The 19,549-nt window shown below is 44.6% G+C and overlaps 1 pseudogene; it reads right to left on the reverse strand.

Moving 5' to 3' along the window:
* Positions 1-11,325: 11,325 nt before the first annotated feature.
* LOC124778372 lies at positions 11,326-11,443 on the reverse strand (annotated as a pseudogene).
* Between the last annotated feature and the right edge of the window lie 8,106 nt (positions 11,444-19,549).

The following is a 19,549-nucleotide window of genomic DNA, read 5'->3' on the forward strand; positions in this document are numbered from 1 at the left end:
CATGCAGCAGATCCATACGTGAGGGCAGACAGTATAACTGTTCGGTAAATGCGGAGCTTGGTATGCAGGTTAAGTTCCCTACTGCGAAAGAGCGGGTACAAAGCCCTGGTTAGCTTTTGCCCCTTGTTGGTGACATACTCCGCATGACAGTGGAAGAGCAACTTGTGGTCCATCTGGACCCCGAGATAGGTGGTTGTCAGGGACCAGGGCACCTGCACACCTGCAATCGAGATATTGCGGCGGAGGACTGGGCGCCGTTTCGTGAAGTAAACTGCCGTAGTTTTGGCGGCATTGAGAGCTATTTTGTTTGTCCGGCACCAGGTGATAGTGGCGTCCACCTGTCGCTGGAGGCGGGCGACGACGGCGTCAGTAATGCGGCCATTGGTGTATAGCGCTGTGTCGTCAGCGTATTGTGCAAGGTGGCACTCGGGGATGACCGGCATATCATTGACATAGATATTAAATAGGATGGGAGATAGCACCGATCCTTGCGGAGTGCCTGCCGACAACTGGCGAATGCCAGAACGCATTCCCCGTTGAGCAACTAGGAAAGTCCTACCACGGAGGAAGTCATCCACGATCTTGACATAAATATCCGGTATAGGGGTCTGTGTCAGCATCTTGTGTACGAGGTTGTCTTGCCAGATCTTATCGTAGGCGTTTTGCAAGTCCAGAAAAATGGCAGCTGTCGACTTGGCAGTGTTGAAGCCTTTGCTGATGTGTTCAGTGATCCGTAGGACCTGAAGTTCAGCAGAGAGGTGCGAAGTGAATCCAAACTGTTCAGGACGGATCGTCCCAGCTGCTGCAAGAGGTTGAGAAAGTCGGTGAAGGATGACAGATTCAAGGACCTTCGCCATAGTGTTTAGGAGGCTGATGGGCCTGTTGTTGGTGGGGAATGTAGGGTCTTTGAACCTCTTGGGGATCGCAATCAGCTTGGCTTGTTTCCACTGCGGGGGGAAAGGGCCAGATGTGAGACAACAGTTTAAAATCTTGGTGAACAAGATGAGTGGTTTGCGGGGAAGGTGGCAAAGATGTTCGTTTAAAATTCCGTCCAATCCAGGGGCCGACCGGCCACGTTTCCGTCGAAGGATGCGCTGAATTTCTGCCATGGACGTAAGAAGGGGAGCAGACTGGGTTGGGCTGTTGCGGAAAGCAGCAACAGCTGTCAGGACTTCATGTTCTTCCTGTAGTTCGTTCGGAGAGGGGTCCTGGACCAGAGGGCGGTTTTTGGGCCTCGAACGCATCTGCCAGCTGCTGTGTGAATAGGATGGGCAGTCGCAATCCAGGGGCCGACCGGCCACGTTTCCGTCGAAGGATGCGCTGAATTTCTGCCATGGACGTAAGAAGGGGAGCAGACTGGGTTGGGCTGTTGTGGAAAGCAGCAACAGCTGTCAGGACTTCATGTTCTTCCTGTAGTTCGTTCGGAGGGGGGTCCTGGACCAGAGGACGGTTTTTGGGCCTCGAACGCATCTGCCAGCTGCTGTGTGAATAGGATGGGCAGTCGCTGGCTTAGAGCGCCGCAGGGTGCGAATGACAGCTGTCAGGACTTCACGTTCTTCCTGTGGTTCGTTCGGAGAAGGGTCCTGGACCAGGGGGCGGATTTGGGCCTCGAACGCATCTGCCAGCGTTTTCCCAATTTGCAGAGCATCATATGACAGGCCCGCTGCTGTGCGAGTAGGATGGGCAGCCGCTGGCTTAGAGCGCCGCAGGGTGCGAATGACAGCCCAGTCACACTCTTGATAGTGGTGTCTTTTAATATAAAAACATCGCGTTAGGCAAACTAACTGCGAGAAGTACCACAACTGAGTCACGGACGTAAATAACTTTTCACTTGTGAATCAGGCAGAATAATACTAACTCCACCTTCTGATAACATCCAATACGTAAGAAAGAACCACCACAATCCATTCATGCAGAATATGCATGTATGTTGTTTTTGTACAGGTACCATAATGGCAGAACCCACGCCGAACACATTTCCCTAACCGACGAACACCCTACGCCAACATGCTTCCCAGGTTCTTTCAAACATTACGTCAATCCGGAACACTGCCCAGTGTGAACCTAACATCAGAATGCGAGGCGGTCCAGAGCGTTGAGAGAAAGGAACACATTATTGCAATGGTACAGCGGAGTCCCACCAACAGTACTCGGTGCATTAGTCATCAACCTGACACTACACAAACTCGAATGTGGTGAACGCTACATTCCGAGGGCTTGTAACTATTCAGTGTGCAGCCTGTGTAACGTCTGCATTCAGGCTGACAACAATTTTGTGCGTGGTTGAGCTTCACACAGGGACATCATGCAGTATACTTTATTTACAAATAAGGCTATATTTTCACGTAGTGGTATAACGAACACCTGCAACTCTTTTACATGGGAGAACCCGTATGACACTAGGAAAACAGGATTCCAAGCTAGGGTCTCAGTGAATGCCTGGCGCGGTATGTTTGGCGAGCTGGTGATATGACTTATGTGCCTTCTAAATCGCATGACAGCCGAAGCGTACACACATATCCTGATAGAAGACCTGCCTGCACTTTTAGAAGATGTAACATTAGTGAAAGGGTGGCAAATGTACTTGCAACATGAAGGATCACCGGTTCACTGTGCGAGACAAATATAGCAGTATGTGAATAATGCATTTCGTCAGTAGTGGATTCGCTATGGTGGACCTAATAACTAGCCTGACGAATCAACAGACCTAACCCCATTAGATTTCTGTGTATGGGGCTGGTTAATGGAAGATGTGTACGCTGGGAAGGTGGATACACATGAAGAACTTGTTGCTCACATCACCAGTGCTGTTGCACGCATTAAAGCATGTCAAGTTGATGTTCGAAATGCAATACAATGCACTCTCCAATGCATTGCCAAGTGCATTGAGCTCGGTGGGGGACTTTTTGAACACTTCTTGTAGGACTGATCTGTCTTATGTTCCACCATTATTCTGTCCACCAAAGTGCTTACACAGTATTCTTCTTCTTCTTTTAGTGTTCAACCCTGAGGTTGGTTTGCAGCAGAGCGCCATTCCTCTCTTCTGTCTGCCTTCCTCTTCATTTCCACGTATTACCCTACAAGTTAGTCTCTTCTTGTTTGGATGTGCCTCCACAGAGATCTGGTTTCCTGTACTCTTCTAAGCACCTCTTCATTTGTTACTTTGTCTCTCCAGATGATGTTCATCATCCTTCTCCAGCACCACATCTCCAGGGCCTCTAGCCGTCTTCTCTCTTCTATTCCAGTTGTTCAAGTTTCACATCCATATCGGGTCACACTCCAAACGAATCCTTTCATGATACGTTTCCTTATTTTCAGACTGATGTTGTTGCTGGTGAGTAAGTTCCTTCTACGATTAAATGCAATTTTGGCCTTTTGTATTCTGTTCGCAATATCTTTCTAGCTTCTACCATCGATTGTGATTTTGCTTCCCAGGTAAGTAAATTCCTCCATCACTTCCAGCTCCTCTCCTCCAATTCTCATTCTCAGAGGTTCATATTCTCCTCCTGTACTGAATACCACCACTTCAGCCTTTTTCATGCTTATTCTCATTCCATACTGATTGCACAGAATTTTTTGCATTGTTCTGAGGGCTTCCTCTAGATCTTCTTTCGTTCAAGTGGTTCAAATGGCTCTGAGCACTATGGGACTTAATTTCTGGGGTCATCAGTCCCCTAGAACTTAGAACTACTTAAACCTAACTAACCTAAGGATATCACACACATCCATGCCCGAGGCAGGATTCGAACCTGCGACCGTAGTGGTCGCGAGGTTCCAGACTGTAGCGCCTAGGCGCCGACCGGTGTGGCCGAGCGGTTCTGGGCGCTACAATCTGGAAACGCGCGACCGCTACGGTCGCGGGTTCGAATCCCGCCTCGGGCATGGATGTGTGTGATGTCCTTAGGTTAGTTAAGTTTAATTAGTTCTAAGTTCTAGGGGACTGATGACCTCAGAAGTTAAGTCCCATAGTGCTCAGACCCATTTGAACCATTTTTTTGTAGCGCCTAGAACCGCTCGGCCACCTCGGCCGGCACTTCTTTCGTCTCCGTGACTATAGCAATATCATCTGCATAAAGTAGCATGTCTGTCTTCTGCCCATTCATTTTAATCCCCACATCAGTAGTTTCTCGAACTTTGTCTATAGCTTTCTGGATGCATACATTGAATATAGATAACCTCATCAGATGCCTTTTCCATGTCTACAAAGGCAATATGAGTTGGTTTATTTTTCTGTAACTGCTTTTCGATAACGAGTCTCAGTGCCAGAATCGCCTCTCTTGTTCCCAATCCCCTTCTGAAACCAAACTGATCTTCACTCAGCATATCCTCCGCCTTCTCTTCAGTTATCTTCAGAACAATTTTTATGAGAATGTTTGATGCATGTGATATTAGGCTTAGAGTTCGCTACTGTTCACATTTTATAGCTGATGCCTTCTTTGGTATAGGAACAATGATACATTTCTGGAAGTCTGTCGGTAACTGTCCTTTGTTATAGATGGATCTAATACGTTTTAAGCAGCATCATTTTCATGCTGTCACCAGCATTCTTTATTAGTTCTGCAGGGATACCATCAATAGCCGTTGCTTTGTTGTCCCGTAGTTCTGTTAGAGCTCTGTCACATTCTTCTTGCAGAATGTCATCTCCCTTGTCATCTTCGTCTACTTGCTCTTCCCTTCCTGTAACTTCCTCCGAAAGAGGTGTTCCGGCATTCAACTCCTATATGTATTCTTTCCATCTCTTCACCATGTCTTCACCAAACAGCATTTAGGTAGGTAATATATACACTTGTCTTCATAATCAATCATGAATGGGTCTAGTCTGCAACGTGCATCATTTCTGTAACCTCAGAAATTACGTGTCATTTCTCCTAAATCACCTAGTCTGCTGCAATTTCGGCGACACCTGACACTTGGCTTCGTGTTGGGGAGATTTTACAAAATGACTGCTTCCTTTCTTTGTTTTATAATCTGTCTTCCGCATGAGTACGCTTTTCAGTCATCAATAATTTCACAATCCGCCCCTATAAAATTAATGGATGCGCATAACTCTAAAAGCATATAAACGAAAGTATTACTTTAAAATAACTAAATAATATTTCTTCAATATTAGCTAGAAAGGAAAAGCTTCTTAACTTTTAAAAACAGAAGTAATAATTAATTTTTTTTGTGTTTACTTGTAGTTGGTAAGGACGCTTCTCTTTAGAAACAAAAAAAATTTTAACTAACCACTAAACAGAATGTTGATTGCGTCTTCTGCTTACGTCTTGGTGCTGTGGCCGGAATAAAGTACTTTCGTCCGGCGGTAACTGTGGGTTCTTTGATTACCCTGGGGGAAGGCTCATCGAACTAGAACACATGAACTATTAGTTCACTTCATTACATAAATTAATAAAAGATTTACTTAACTTTGACATGCTTCTTTGCAACAGGAGTGCTGGATAATTTACAACTGTCATTGACTAGCGAAACATTGCTTTAATGTACTGATGAACAAACTGTTTTCTTGAGATGCAATGTTCGATATCTACAACAGTAACGATTAACACGAAATGTAAAAACCCGTTGATCCTACACTATGATGCTGACTAATTCTGGTGAGGCCACGAACTGGCCAGAGCCCTTGCATGCCCGACCCTATGTCGACCTCAGTGTGAGGGTGCTGCAGTGTTTAGACAGGAGTGCAGTCTTCAGGAGTGACGCCTATTAGCTGTCGCAGGTTGCAGCAAGCCCTCGCTAATGGTTGTGTTATCGATTCGCGTTGCTTACTTTGGTGTCACAACATATGTGGTACGATCACTTCTTACAAGGGAACCTCCCCATCGCACCCCCCTCAGATTTAGTTATAAGTTGGCACAGTGGATAGGCCTTGAAAAACTGAAGGCAGATCAATCGAGAAAACAGGAAGAAGTTGTGTGGAACTATGAAAAAATGAGATAAATATACAAAATGAGTAGTCCATGCGCAGATAGGTGGCAACATCAAGAATACTCTGAACGAAAGAGCGCCGTGGTCCCGTGGTTTGCGTGTGCACCTGCGAAACGAGAGGTCCTTGGTTCAAGTCTTCCCTCAAGTGAAAAATTTTTCTGTATTTTCGCAAAATTATGATCTGTCCATTCGTTCACTGTAATAAGTTTAGTGTCTGTGTTTTGCGACCGCACCGCAAACCCGTGCGATTAGTAGACGAAACGACGTGCCTCTCCAATGGGAACCGAAAACATTTGATCGCAAGGTCTCAGGTCAACCGATTCCTCCACAGGAAAACACGTCTGATATATTCTATACGACACTGGTGAGGGCATGTGCGTCACATGACAGGAATATGTTGTCGACCCACCCAACTTGTACACTTGGCGAATGGGTAAAAAGATTCTTCTACATTGCCCGATTTAGGTTTTCTTGTGGATGTTAGAATTACTCCCGAAAAAGTGATGAAAACATAAGAGTTTGTCACATAAACTGCAACAAATGAATCCAACAGTATCACAGTCGCACAATTTTCCCTGCGCTCTGTGAAAACACGTTTTTAACGTTTTCAAATTTTTCCGTGTGTAGACCGTCAAATCCTGCATATGTCCAAGCAAATCTGAACATGTCCTGGAATTTTGGAGAGCGAATTTGATTATGTGTGAGTGCCTGAATTTTGATAATTGTCTGACAATAAAAAATAAAATTTCACGCTCGAAGGAAGACTTGAACCCAGTACCTCTCGTTTCGCAGCTGCACACGCTAACCACGGGACCACGGCGCTCCTGGCCTCGCATAACCCTTGAGTTGCTTATCTTCGCATGGACTACTCAGTTTGCATATTTTGCTTATTTTTTTCATGGTTCCACACAACTTCTTCCTGTCTTCTCCATTGATCTGTGTTCAGTTTTTCAAGGCCTATCCACTGTGCCAACTTATAACTAAATCTGAGGGGGGTGCGATGGGGAGGTTCCCTTGTTAGTATAGCCTCCATATCTTTACATTCACATAGTTCTTTGTCTCATGGATCTCGTCTTTCTCCCTTGTTTCAAAGTGTGAGGCGGTACAGGTCGTGAAATTGAATTTAACTGCCTTACATGAAGATTCCAACTGGTAATAACCATTTACTGTGAGGGATAGCCTTCTCCTCTATGGTAAAAAGTCGCAGAATGCTATATGCTGCTAGTTGTAACTGAAATATCTGATCAGCAATTTAATTAAATTATTAAATTATTTAAACATCCTGAGCCAATCTAGCCTGAGCCTGATGTCAGAAAATCGTGCGTGAATACAGTGTGGCTGTTATTACCTGTTGCTGAGGAGGAAGTAGAGGTACGTTTGGCTGATTAAGGGTCTTGGCAAGCAGTCTGCCCTTGGACTAGGTGGTGGGCGTCGATGGGCAGTCAGTGTTCTGCAGTCACAGAAGTGCAGCCAATGAGCAACGAGGGCAGCGCTGTATGCCTACCACCACTTGCTGCCGCGTCTCAAATAGATACCACAGAGCTATAGGCAGGGAGTGCAAGCTGTCTGGCTTCCACTTTCTATGTGCTGCATATGGTTATACGACGTCCGGCCGGATGCTGTGGAGCTACTGGCAGTGCCTGCTAGTTCTCACTGCCGTCTACGGCGGACAGCGCCCAGATCGATGCTATGTTTGTGACTTTCCGATAAGGATGGATGCCAAAGTCATGGGATCATTTTAGCATGCTGCTCAGCTGTGGTTGCAGAAGGACAGACAGCTGCCACGCCAGTAATCGCCAAAGTGAAGTTATTTTCTGTTCGTCGAGTATGTTTTATTATACTGCATGGAGGCTTATTTATTTAGAATGCAAATATTTTTAATTTTAGTACCTGTATGTCCGGCTACGAGGTCTCGTAAACGGTTGGCCCTGACTAGAATTAGTACGCAATCTGACTGCATAGAATAACAACAAAGAATGAAAGGAAATTTCCGTTACCACAATTAATTAATTAAGTCCCCAGCAACTATAAAAGCTACGAAACAAAAACTACGAACAACAAAGCACAAGTGTAACTGTTCTGTGTGTGGTAGTGCGATTCAACGTACACATTTCTGGCACGGTTCTTCCTCAATAAGACAAGATATTTTAAATACCATTTACACTGAATTAATTAAATAAAACTGAAATACTACAATTGCATATAGAAACCCGAATTACAGTCTAATACATGAACACAAGCCAGATGCTTTGTTGGCTGAACCTGTGACCAAGAGGCATTCTTAGTTAGGAAATTAAAAAAAATAAAATAAAATAAAAAAATGTTTTTTACCTTAATATACATTGACTAAAAATACACTCTGATCATTACAACATCTCCATTCGAACAACATCTGCTGTCTAGCCCATCAAAACAACTGCACACGACATGGCCTCAAATAGTACAGATATCAACATCCTCTCAGCAAAGCACTAACCACCACAACTTCTGAACCAGCACTGCCAGTGGAGGCGACGGAATAAAACTCTTTGGCACGATCTCTGGCGCTGTGACTCAGTATAGCCACCTTTCAATACTACATGATTTTTCGTCTGTTTTCCTCTTCACTTGCTGCGTGCTGCTACAAAGGTGTGATGTACACAAAGTGTGGTTCATCAGAGAGTACCTGACATAGTTTGTGACTCCTTGCCGTTGATTAGTTGTTGGTGACATTATTTGGCAGACAGAGTGGTTGATCAGCATACAAGCAACGTTGTCATTGTGGTACATTACTGCATGTTTGTGTCATGCCCTGACATATTTTATCAGGCTGTATATGTTAGTGTAATAATGTCTAGTAAAAGGCAGAGGTATGTTTTCGACGGTTCCTTCCTTATTCATTCCTTGTGTGAAAATAGACTGACGGAAAAAGATATCGCAGCACCAAACAGAGGTTGTGCGAAAGACGGTGTTCTTCATCTGGAAGTTGGTATGTATTTGAATTTCGCTTCCGTCGCATAATAGTGGCACAAGGGCAACACTATGAGGATGCAAATCAGGTTTGCTTTAAATACCCGCTGTAACGTTCGTGAGCGTTAATTACCTTTGAGACTAGACGTGGTGAGTTGATAGTCTATAAAAATCTTCTGGACTGTTGACAGCATTGTCAACATACAAAACGGTCCTGCCGGCCGTTGTGGCCGAGCGGTTATAGGCGCTTCAGTCTGGAACCGCGCGACCGCTATGGTCGCAGATTCGAATCCTGCCTCGGACATGGATGTGCGTGATGTCCTTACGTTAGTTAGGTTTAAGTAGTTCTAAGTTCTAGTCGACTAATGACCTCAGATGTTAAGTCCCATAGTGCTCAGAGCCATTTGGACCATTTTTGAACAAAATTGTCCGACGTTTCGGCCCTGTATTCCGAGTAGCCTTCCTCAAGGCGCTGAGCTGACTGCTGAATGAGACAGACTTTACATCTTACATAGTAGCGGAGAAAGCCGTTTACGTAATTTGATACCGTACTTGAGGTTTTGTTGACAGGCGCGGGCTGCGGTGTGCCTGTTTTCTGTGTGCGTCGTACGGGGCCACGCGTACTATGTGCGTTGATCTACGCGCGCTCTCCTCCGGTAGCGTTGTCACTGCTGGCAAGCAGGACGCCGGAAGCCTATACCCATCCTTTCTGTTCATGTTGGCGGGTCTCTTGGCTATCTCTATCGCCTCTCTAATCTTCCTCCTCAGTGTAATTGTAAATCGCTGTTTCACCAGTAAGCAGGCACCACGGAATATTACCTCTTTATCGCACTCATTCTGGCTTTCCGCTAGCACTGAGCTGGTGCGTTGTCCCAGACGGATATATTTCTCATGCTCTGTCATTCGTGTGCTGATCGGCCGCCGCGTCTCGCCTGCATATTCCAGTTCACATTCGTATCCGCTTTCATAGACTCCTGCGGTGTTTAGATTTTCGACCGCGGTGAGTTGATGTTAGTCAAGAATACCTTTAAGGCGACAAAGACGTCATTATCAACGTTTCACTGAGTGTGAACGAAGTCGTTTAATAGGAGTACGAGAAGATGGATGTTACCTCTGCGATACTGCAGAAAGGCTTGGCAAGAATGTAGCCACTGTACATGACTGTTGGCAGCAGTGCTCACGAGAAAGTACGATCGCAAGAAGACCGGGCTCCGGACGCTCACGTGGCACTACCAGTGCTGCCAAGAGGGAAGACCATCGTATACAGCGTATGGCTCTGGTGCATTGTACTGCAACTGCAGCAGTAATCTGACCAGTTGTTGGCATCACAGTTACACAACAAGCTGTTACAAATCAGTTAATTCAAGGACAGCTCCAAACCAGACGCTGTGTAGCATGCATTTCACTAATCCCAAATCACCGCTATTTTCGTCCTCAGTGCTGTCAGGCGAGAGCTCATTGCAGGTCAGGGTGAAGATCTGTTGTGATTTCCGCCACGGTTGCTATTTATGACGGCGGGAACCTCCTGGTGGTCATCCCATCCATTCTGCTGCAAATCAATACGTCAGTTTGGTGATTCGAACTTCCGTGCTGCCATCCATGAACAGCACTTCAGGTGGTATTTTCCAACAAATGGTCCAAATGGCTCTGAGCACTATGCGACTTAACTTCTGAGGTCATCAGTCGCCTAGAACGTAGAACTAATTAAACCTAACTAACCTCAGAACATCACACACACCCATGCCCGAGGCAGGATTCGAACCTGCGCCCGTAGCGGTCACTCGGTTCCAGACTGTAGCGCCTAGAACCGCACGGCCACTCCGGCCAGCTATTTTCCAACAGGATAACCCTCGCCCACGTACCGCTGTTGTAACCCGACATGCTCTGCAAAGTGTCGACATCTGGCCTCGGCCTGCTCTATCGCCAGATGAGTCTCCAATCGAGCAGAAATCGGACATCATCGGACAACTGCCGCGTCATCCACAACCAGCATTAACTGCCTCTGTTCTGACCCACTGAGTGGAATAGGCGTGGAACTTCGACCCAATAACTGACAAGTGGCAGATGTACAACACAATGCATGCACGTTTGCATGCTGGTCAACATTCTGATGGTTACACCAGTTCTTAATGTCCAGCACTTCACATTTGCAATCACGTATTTTGCGCTTACATTAATGTTTGATCTTGCAGTGCTAATCACTTAATTATGTTAGACAAATGTATTCCCGAAATTTCATTGTACTCCTCCCGAAAGCGCCATGAAGGCCCAACGGTACTGACCGGCCGCCGTGTCATCCTCAGCTCATAGGTTTCACTGGACGCGGACGTGGAGGGGCATGTGGTCAGCACACAGCTCTCCCGGCCGTATGTCAGTTTACGAGACCGGAGCCGCTACTTCTCAATCAAGTAGCTCCTCAGTTTGCCTCACAAGGGCTGAGTGAACCCCGCTTGCCAACAGCGCTCGGCAGACCGAAAGGTCACCCATCCGAGTGCTAGCCCAGCCCTACAGCGCTGAACGTCGGTGATCCGACGGGAACCAGTGTTACCACTGCGGCAAGGCCGTTGGCTCAAAATTTCATTGCTCTACATTGATTATTTTTTGGTGTTTTTTGGCGACTTTTTCCGTCAGTGCTGTATGTAGTTTATCTTTCATTGCTTACATAATTACGTTGTAGCAAGATAATGTCCGCCCGCAAACGTCGAAAGTTTCTACTGTTTGTCTTCTTTCTTGCCAAACAACGCCTTGGCCAGCAAGGTACTCTGATTTCTCTTCAATTGAGAACGTATAGCATATCATGGGCAGAGATCTCCAACCAGCTCAGGATTTTGACTGTGCAACGCGCCAGTTGGACTGAATTTGATACGACATCCCCCAGGACACTCAACAACCCTATCACTGAATGACAACTCGATTAACTGCTTGCGTAAGGGCTAGAGGTAGAACAACACGTTACTGACTTGTTCACATTGGGAAGCTCTTTATCTTCAATAAATCATCCCATTTTTCTCAAATTTTAACAATTTGTTGTCTGTACATGTAAATCACAGAGTAACGATTTGGATAATTCCTTCGTGGTGCGTTTCTTTCCCTTAGACTGTATTTTATTCACTTAATCATTTTGTAAGAGTGAATTAACCACATTAGCCTCCACAGTTCACAGTAATTATCTGGCAACACCTAACATTTAAAAAATTAAAGTCTCTATATTAGTCCATGTACAGTATCATTAATGCTACAACTACATCTGTACTATTACGTAATGCTCTACGAGAGCAGTGGTTGGGTATGGTACCGCAGTTCCTTGCGCCTGCACAGTGCTATAATCATTATAATTGTAAATGTGTAACTTGTATTTAGAGAAACGTAATTACAGCAGGAAAAAGTGCGTTTAATGTAATGATTACTGAGATTTTTATTTGGCATCGTTGCCAAGTTTTCACCACGCATAAGCGTTCCTGGCTTCTCTTTAACAATAAACTATTGTGGCTCAATTTCTGCGGAAACAACAGTTTTCATGGATTTGTAAATACCAGGTGCAAATGAAATTGGGCGTCGAGAGAGATGTGATGTGCAAAGCCTTCAGACCTCGGTGGTACATGAAGGTATCGCTGCTGTTGCTCTTAGAAGTACAGTTTCCAAATGGAGGCGTTGCCGGATAAACGATCGTCGATTGAAATGTGAGTTGTAGTAACACTTCTGGTTTTCAGGGAACCATCCCATTAACAAACCGTTGGCAAGCAGAGGAAGTTTACGGAGCGCGTTATCATGATACGAAAACGGTTGTGGTTGCAGATAAATGACGGACAGATGTACGATACAAGGCGAAGCTGTTGATCACTACATGTGCCACGTCCACAGATTCGACTTCATGTGATGCAGATTCCACAGGAACTCAACATATCCATATCCATATTTGGCTACAAGAAGACGTATTCTTGCTAGGTATTGCGACAGGTCTTGCGCGACAGTAAAGCTAAGCGAATGGCGTTGTTTCTCCAGTACTTACGCGGTATCGGACGGAGAGTGATGCATTTCTGCACTTTATCGTGGCAGGAGACGAAACGTTGAACCTTGTGACAGCTGAGACGAAGCAAGCATCAGCGTTATGGAGAAGGCGGTTCGGAGGTACGACCGGCATTGCTTATGGAAAGTGTCTTGTTGAACGAGAGCTCCCGATCGCTTACGGCCCCGGTTAGGAAGCCGGCCGCTGTGACCGAGCCGTTCTAGGCGTTTCAGTCCGGAACCACGCAACTGCTACGGTCGGAGGTTCGAATCCTGCCGCGGCTATGGATGTATGTGATGCCCTTAGGTTAGTTAGGATTAAGTAGTTCTAAATTATAGGGGACTGATGCCCCCAGAAGTTAAGTCCCATAGTGCTCAGAGCCATTTGAACAATTTTTTATGTTCTTACGTCAGTTAGGTTTAAGTAGTTCTACGTCTGGAGGACTGATGACCTCAGATGTTAAGTCCCATAGTGCTTAGAGCGATTTGAAACATTTGAACACGGTTAGGAGTTATTTGGCCGGTTTTAGGTTGGACCTCGAACCAAGCGGATTCTAGTCCAGGATCCTGAAATATTTTGACCAGTTTCGAGAGACTGGCTTACAATTGATAAATGCTTGAACAAAAATCGTGATCATATGAAACGGTAATATGTACCGATTCCTTAGTAACTGTGAGTGTGTCTTGTGATTTCCTGACTTTGTACGTAGAGTAGTTGTAGTTCTACTATTTTGGCCAACCTCGTATATTTACAACCGAACTAACGTCTTTCGGCAAAATTCTACTTCTACTACCGAATTTGGCGGGAAGTTCTTAAGTCACATACAGATACACGAAGGCTGGAACAAATAGTGGCAACTATTTATTCACAACCGATACAAAAGAATTACATGTTTGCACCTGTTACTGTCCTTCAAAGAAGTCACCAGCGTTGTGTAGAACCAGTTGCCAGCGTTGTGGAAGGCGTAGTATACCGTTAGTAGAGCCGGAGTGAAGTACTCCGGTATCTTCGCTCTGCGGAGGCCCTCCTTGCGCAGCCCGTGGCTCCGGCCGCTCACACCTCGTGACCACCTCTTGAAAATAATTGTTAAGAAACGTTCATGCTTCCAAACAATGATGACATACCTAACGCATGACTGTGCAGCAACGGATATTTGTCTCCGGCAGGTACGATTTGTTAAAGTTCAACAGACATATTTGATCGAATTTTTCTTTTAGATGTATGTCAGACTACAACTCTATGCGTTCCACAAGAAAATCTTCAGGCAACGTATCTACATTGTTTGTGAACTGTGTCACATGGATAGAAAAATTTTTATTATTTTTTTCGAAAATACTGAAAAAAAGTTTTTCAAACAATGGAAACTCCAGGTACGAATATCAATAGTGTAGGAGAAGACAGGTTGCTATTACCGCAAATGACACAGATCTAGTTGCAGACAGCCTCATTTGTCTGCTCCTATTTTTCCCCTCCTCCCTGCCCCACAACTTTCCGACGCTGCCCGTGTTGGCAGTCTAGTCCTTGCAAACTCCGCCAGACAGCGTTCATCTCTCTTCCCGTTCCCTCCAGATTGCTGCTTGCATCCCACGTGATATTACATTCTGGCCCGTGATACTGGAGTTAGCGGTCGACTACGCGTGAGTTGTGCTTGCTTGTGTGTGTGTGTGTGTGTGTGTGTGTGTGTGTGTGTGGGTGTCTTTTACTGACGAAGGCTGTTGCCGAAAGCTCATGCGAGTGTCTCTTAATTGCGCCTTTCTGCAAGTTGAAATACGTTTTTCATGTTGTGGCAGCAAATCGAAAAGTATGACTTTGTATTAATTCAGTCTTTAGAATTATCCACGGCCAATGTATTGAAATGAAATTTTTTTTTGCATTTTCTTGTGCTTGCCATAATTTTGGTTCCCTTTGGAGCGCGTTTATTGTTTGATACATTGTACTGATAACTACTTTTCTGCATGGAGACAAGCCCTTAAGTCATCTAAATGAGCAGTCAAATCTACTAAAATGCTAAATCTCCCACCCGGTTTTCGTCATGAAGCACTAGCACAGATTTTGCTTTTGACGTCATGGATGATTTGATTTCATTAATTATGCTATACAGAGTGATTCACGAAGATATGCAAATATTTTAATATGTTATTGTACAAGTAAAACTAAAGAAAAATGTTCATATAAACATAGGTCCGCAAACCTTTAGTTTCGGAGTTGCGGCTAGTAAAAGATTTTGCCTGAAATTTAGCAACTTCACTGATATAAAGCCATCGAAAAACCGTACGAGGTTAAAGCAAAGCACGATTTCCATTTATTTTGTTGTCATTGATCTGGTGAATCTAATAAAACATGTTCCAGACGTGTATCTGCGGTAGTTTTCCAGAACATCCAGAGCAGCAAAGAAGTAATTTCGTAAAATTTTTAATTTATTAGCTACTTGGCCCAATTCGTTTTTTAAACTCCAGACAACTGCACAAAGCTTTCAACACAAGTTGCAGAGAAATTAATTTTGCAAAAATGATGGTAATAACGTTAAATGAAACTGTATGAATGTGTCAGATAATCTGCTTGGTTAATACCATAGCACACGTGAATTCATGTTAAACCGGAGAAAGCAAAGCTCAGTGCTAAGGAAGTTGTACAGTGTACATACAATTTCACAATGCATTCACAATAAATGTTCAAAAATGTCTCCACCGATTTCAGTGCATTTAGCTGCACGTGTATGAACAGATTTTGTTGCTCGTCTCAGATTCACAGGGTTGATCTTAATTTCGTTTATTGCATCCTGGAAAGCTACTGAAGATACACGTCTGGGACATGTTTTATTAGATTCACCAGACCAATAACAACAACATAAATGGAAATTGTGATTTACTTTAACCTCGTACAGTTTTGGATGGCTTCAGATTAGTTGAGATGCAAAACTTTCAGGCGTAATCTTTTGTTAGCCGCAACCCCGTAAATAAACGTTTGAGGACCTATGTATATACGAACTATTTTCTTTAGTTTTACTTGTACAATAACATATTAAAATATTCGCATATTTTCGTGAATCATCCTGAATAATCTTTTAAACATCTGACCTCAGCTGAGCCACTTTGCATCTATAAAATATACGATATCACTAACTCAGAATCCACTCTGTTGGGGTTCAAGTAAAGCACGGGCACCAATGCTGAGAATGGGATGGACCAATGAGAGCAAAGCATCGTGAGGCGGGAGTTCCAAATTGAAAATATTCGCTTTATGGTAAATTTATGTAAGCGGATTTTTCTCAGCTATTATGTGGCATGCTTGCTTCTTGAGCCGCCATGATACTTGCTTGGAGCCGCATGGGGCCTGCGGTCCACAGGTCTGACACACTTGGTACAAACTTTGGCCAAAATGAAATTGGCCCGGAAAAAGTTTCACTTCGTTCAAGACAGGCAACTTCGTTTACATCATCCGCAGCAGAGGTCGATGTAATAAATTAGGTCGCCCATCTGAGCGTGCCTGAAATGTTTTATGAACCAGTCTTATATTGATCACCTTTTATACGTAACATATGTAAGGAGAAAAACTAACTTTGCAAATTAACAATACAGAACTAATGAATGGAACATAATTAGGTCTGTGCATATCCAACCATAAAGGTTTTACATGCTTAAAGAATCGAGAATGGCGTTACTGTTACAGCACATAAAAAGTTAAAACTGTGTATAATAAAGTTTGTATGACACTCAGATACTTGGCACACTTAGGTTAACTGTAACGACGGGATGGGCATTCGCGCGCGATGTTAAAACAAAGTAAGTTTGATAAATCATGAAATCAGTGGACCCCATACAGTAGGATAAACGTTAGGAAAATGAGAGAGGGAGAGAAAGAAATTATGCGACCTACGTTTCGCACGAGTAGATTCAGTCTCCTTTTTTTAATGTAACAGTAGCCGCAGTTCGACATTTTTAAACGCCCATACTAATATAACGGTTATGGAATAAGCTCAGAGTAACAATCCTGCGGACGCTTCTGAAAACGGCGAGCAGTTGAGCAAGTTTGAACGCGCTTAACAGGACCGGCAGCTAGTTAGACATAATCTCCTCGTTCGGCGGTCAATGGCCCCGGGAGCCTGAGCTGCAGGTCAGTGGGCAGGTCAGTGGGATTACAAGCTACCGAAGCGGCAGTAAACGCATCGAGGCTTCCTTTGACGGCGCCGAAATTAAATATGCTACGAGGCAGTGTAGGTCGACGTTCATGGAGCTATTGGCGACGAGTAATTATTGCAGAGGGGGCGGACATGATTCACATTTGCTTCCACTCTCATCATCTTTCGTGTTTAAAGTGCTATGTGGGTTTCCTCCCATAAGCAACACAGCACAACTCTAATATGCGACACTTTCGTGTTTTGCTGTTCTTACGATGTAGCAGACTTTTTAAAAGGCTGAAATATGTCTATAGCACTTTCTGATTAGTGGGAAAAGTTCTTTCAGAAGATATAGCCGGTGCTTTTAAGTTAATATTCGTAATTGAAGTGCTGCCCATCTTCTTCTGATCTGCTTCCTGTCTTTATTGTAGTAAGTCGACAAATAAACAGCAATTATTAGAAATACCAATTAAGGCTTACATTTTAGTTCTGAGGGAAGAAATATGCTCTCATGTAATCGAATTAGCTGAAGAAGAACGATTTCACGGAATGTATATATTTCAATGAACCAGCAGTGCATTTACAGGTCTCGCTATTCCTTCAGCGTACACTCGAGACAGTTTATAGGAGGGTATCGTCAATTTACGGCCATTAAAACATGGCAGTAACTGAAACGGAACGAGTACTACCAGTAACGAATGTCCACAGCATGAGTAACGTAACATGAAATTTTAAGACGTGATTTAAAGTTCTTCAACGATGTATATGTCCGCCCCGATAGCTGAGTGATCAGCGTGACGGATTGACGTCCTACGGGCCCGGGTTCGATTCCTGGCTGGGTCGGGGATTTTCTCCGCTCAGGGACTGAGCGTTGTGTTCTCTTCATCATCATTTCATCCCCATACGGCCCAATGTGGCGTCGAATGTACCAAGACCTACACCATGGCGGCCGGCCAATGACGCCAAACGCTCATTTCCATTTCCAACGATGTATATAACAGAAGTACCACTAACATTCCACGTTATAGCTATGTCGAAAGGATTGACGTCTTTGTAGCCATAGAGTCCTTTATTATTGTACTTAGAAGTGAAAATAGGTGGTTGAAGTGCTCAAATGGTAGAAGAGGGTGTTGTACCTTGGCACATCTTCGACTCTAGCCAAATCTGTAATAAACATGGCAAGACACAACGAAAAAAAGAAATTATCCGAATCGGACGGAAATCTGTAGATGTGATATAGATGTACAAACAAATGATTACAACTTACAGAATTGAATGATTTGTTCAAAGAAATAGCTTCACAAATTTATTAAGTCAATAACGCGCTGGTCCATCTTCGGCCCTCATGCAGGCCGTTATTCGGCTTGGCAGTGACTGATACATTGATGGACGTGCTCCTGAGGGGTATCGTGCCAAATTCTGTGCATCTGGCGCCTTAGATAAAATCCCGACGTGGCTGAGCGGGCCCTCTCCAAAATGTTCCAGACTTTGTAAACTGGGAAGCGATCCGGTGACGTAGCTGGTCAAGATTGGATTTGGCAAGAACGAAGACAAGAAATATGAACTAAAGCCGCGTGCAGCCGGACATTGTCTTGCAGAAGTATTAATCGTGGGTAACTTGCCATGAAGGAAACAAAACAGGACGTACAACATCGTCACCAAAGACGTCTTCGCTGATCATTGGCGCTTACTTCGAAGTGCGATTCATCACTGACGACAATTCTGTTCCAGTCAATTAGATTCTAGGCTGAAGAAGAGTTTGGAGATGCCCTGGGCAGCGGTGGAATACCAATCTGGCTGTCGCTCGCCATACGGCGTGACAGCTGTGAGTGATGGCCTGGGCTGCAATTTTGTTGACAGCAGGACCACTTCGGTAGTCATCAGCGACACCCTTACAGCACAGCGTTACGTCGACGATATTCTGAGACACGTTTTGTTGCCCTTCATGGCAAGCTATCCAGGGCCTATATTTCAGCAAGATAATGCCCGACCGCACACGCCGAGAGTCCATACAGCTTGTCTTCACGCTTGCCAAACTCTACCTGGCAAGCTAGGTCGCCGGATATCTCAACAATTGTGAACGTTTGGGGCGTTATGGGCAGGACATTCCAACCTGCCCGGGATTCTACATCTACATCTACATTTATACTCCGCAAGCCACCCAACGGTGTGTGGCGAAGGGCACTTTACGTGCCACTGTCATTACGTCCCTTTCCTGTTCCAGTCGCGCATGATTCGCGGGAAAGCCTCCGTGCCCTCGAATCTCTTTAATTTTACATTCCTGATCTCCTCGGGAGGTATAAGTAGGGGGAAGCAATATATTCGATACCTCATCCAGAAACGCACTCTCTCTAAACCTGGGCAGCAAGCTACACCGCGACGGTCTAACACACCAGTTGTACAGAATTTGGCACAAATCCTTCTGGCGGACACCCAACAACTCCATTAATGAATGCCAAGCAGAATAACTGCTTTCATAAGGGTCAGAAGTGGACCACTGGGTTATTGTTCCAGTTTTGAAACTCTTTCCCTTAAATAAATCATCTAGCTTT

The sequence above is a fragment of the Schistocerca piceifrons genome, chromosome 2 (assembly GCF_021461385.2).
Source record: "Schistocerca piceifrons isolate TAMUIC-IGC-003096 chromosome 2, iqSchPice1.1, whole genome shotgun sequence".
NCBI lineage: Eukaryota > Metazoa > Arthropoda > Insecta > Orthoptera > Acrididae > Schistocerca > Schistocerca piceifrons.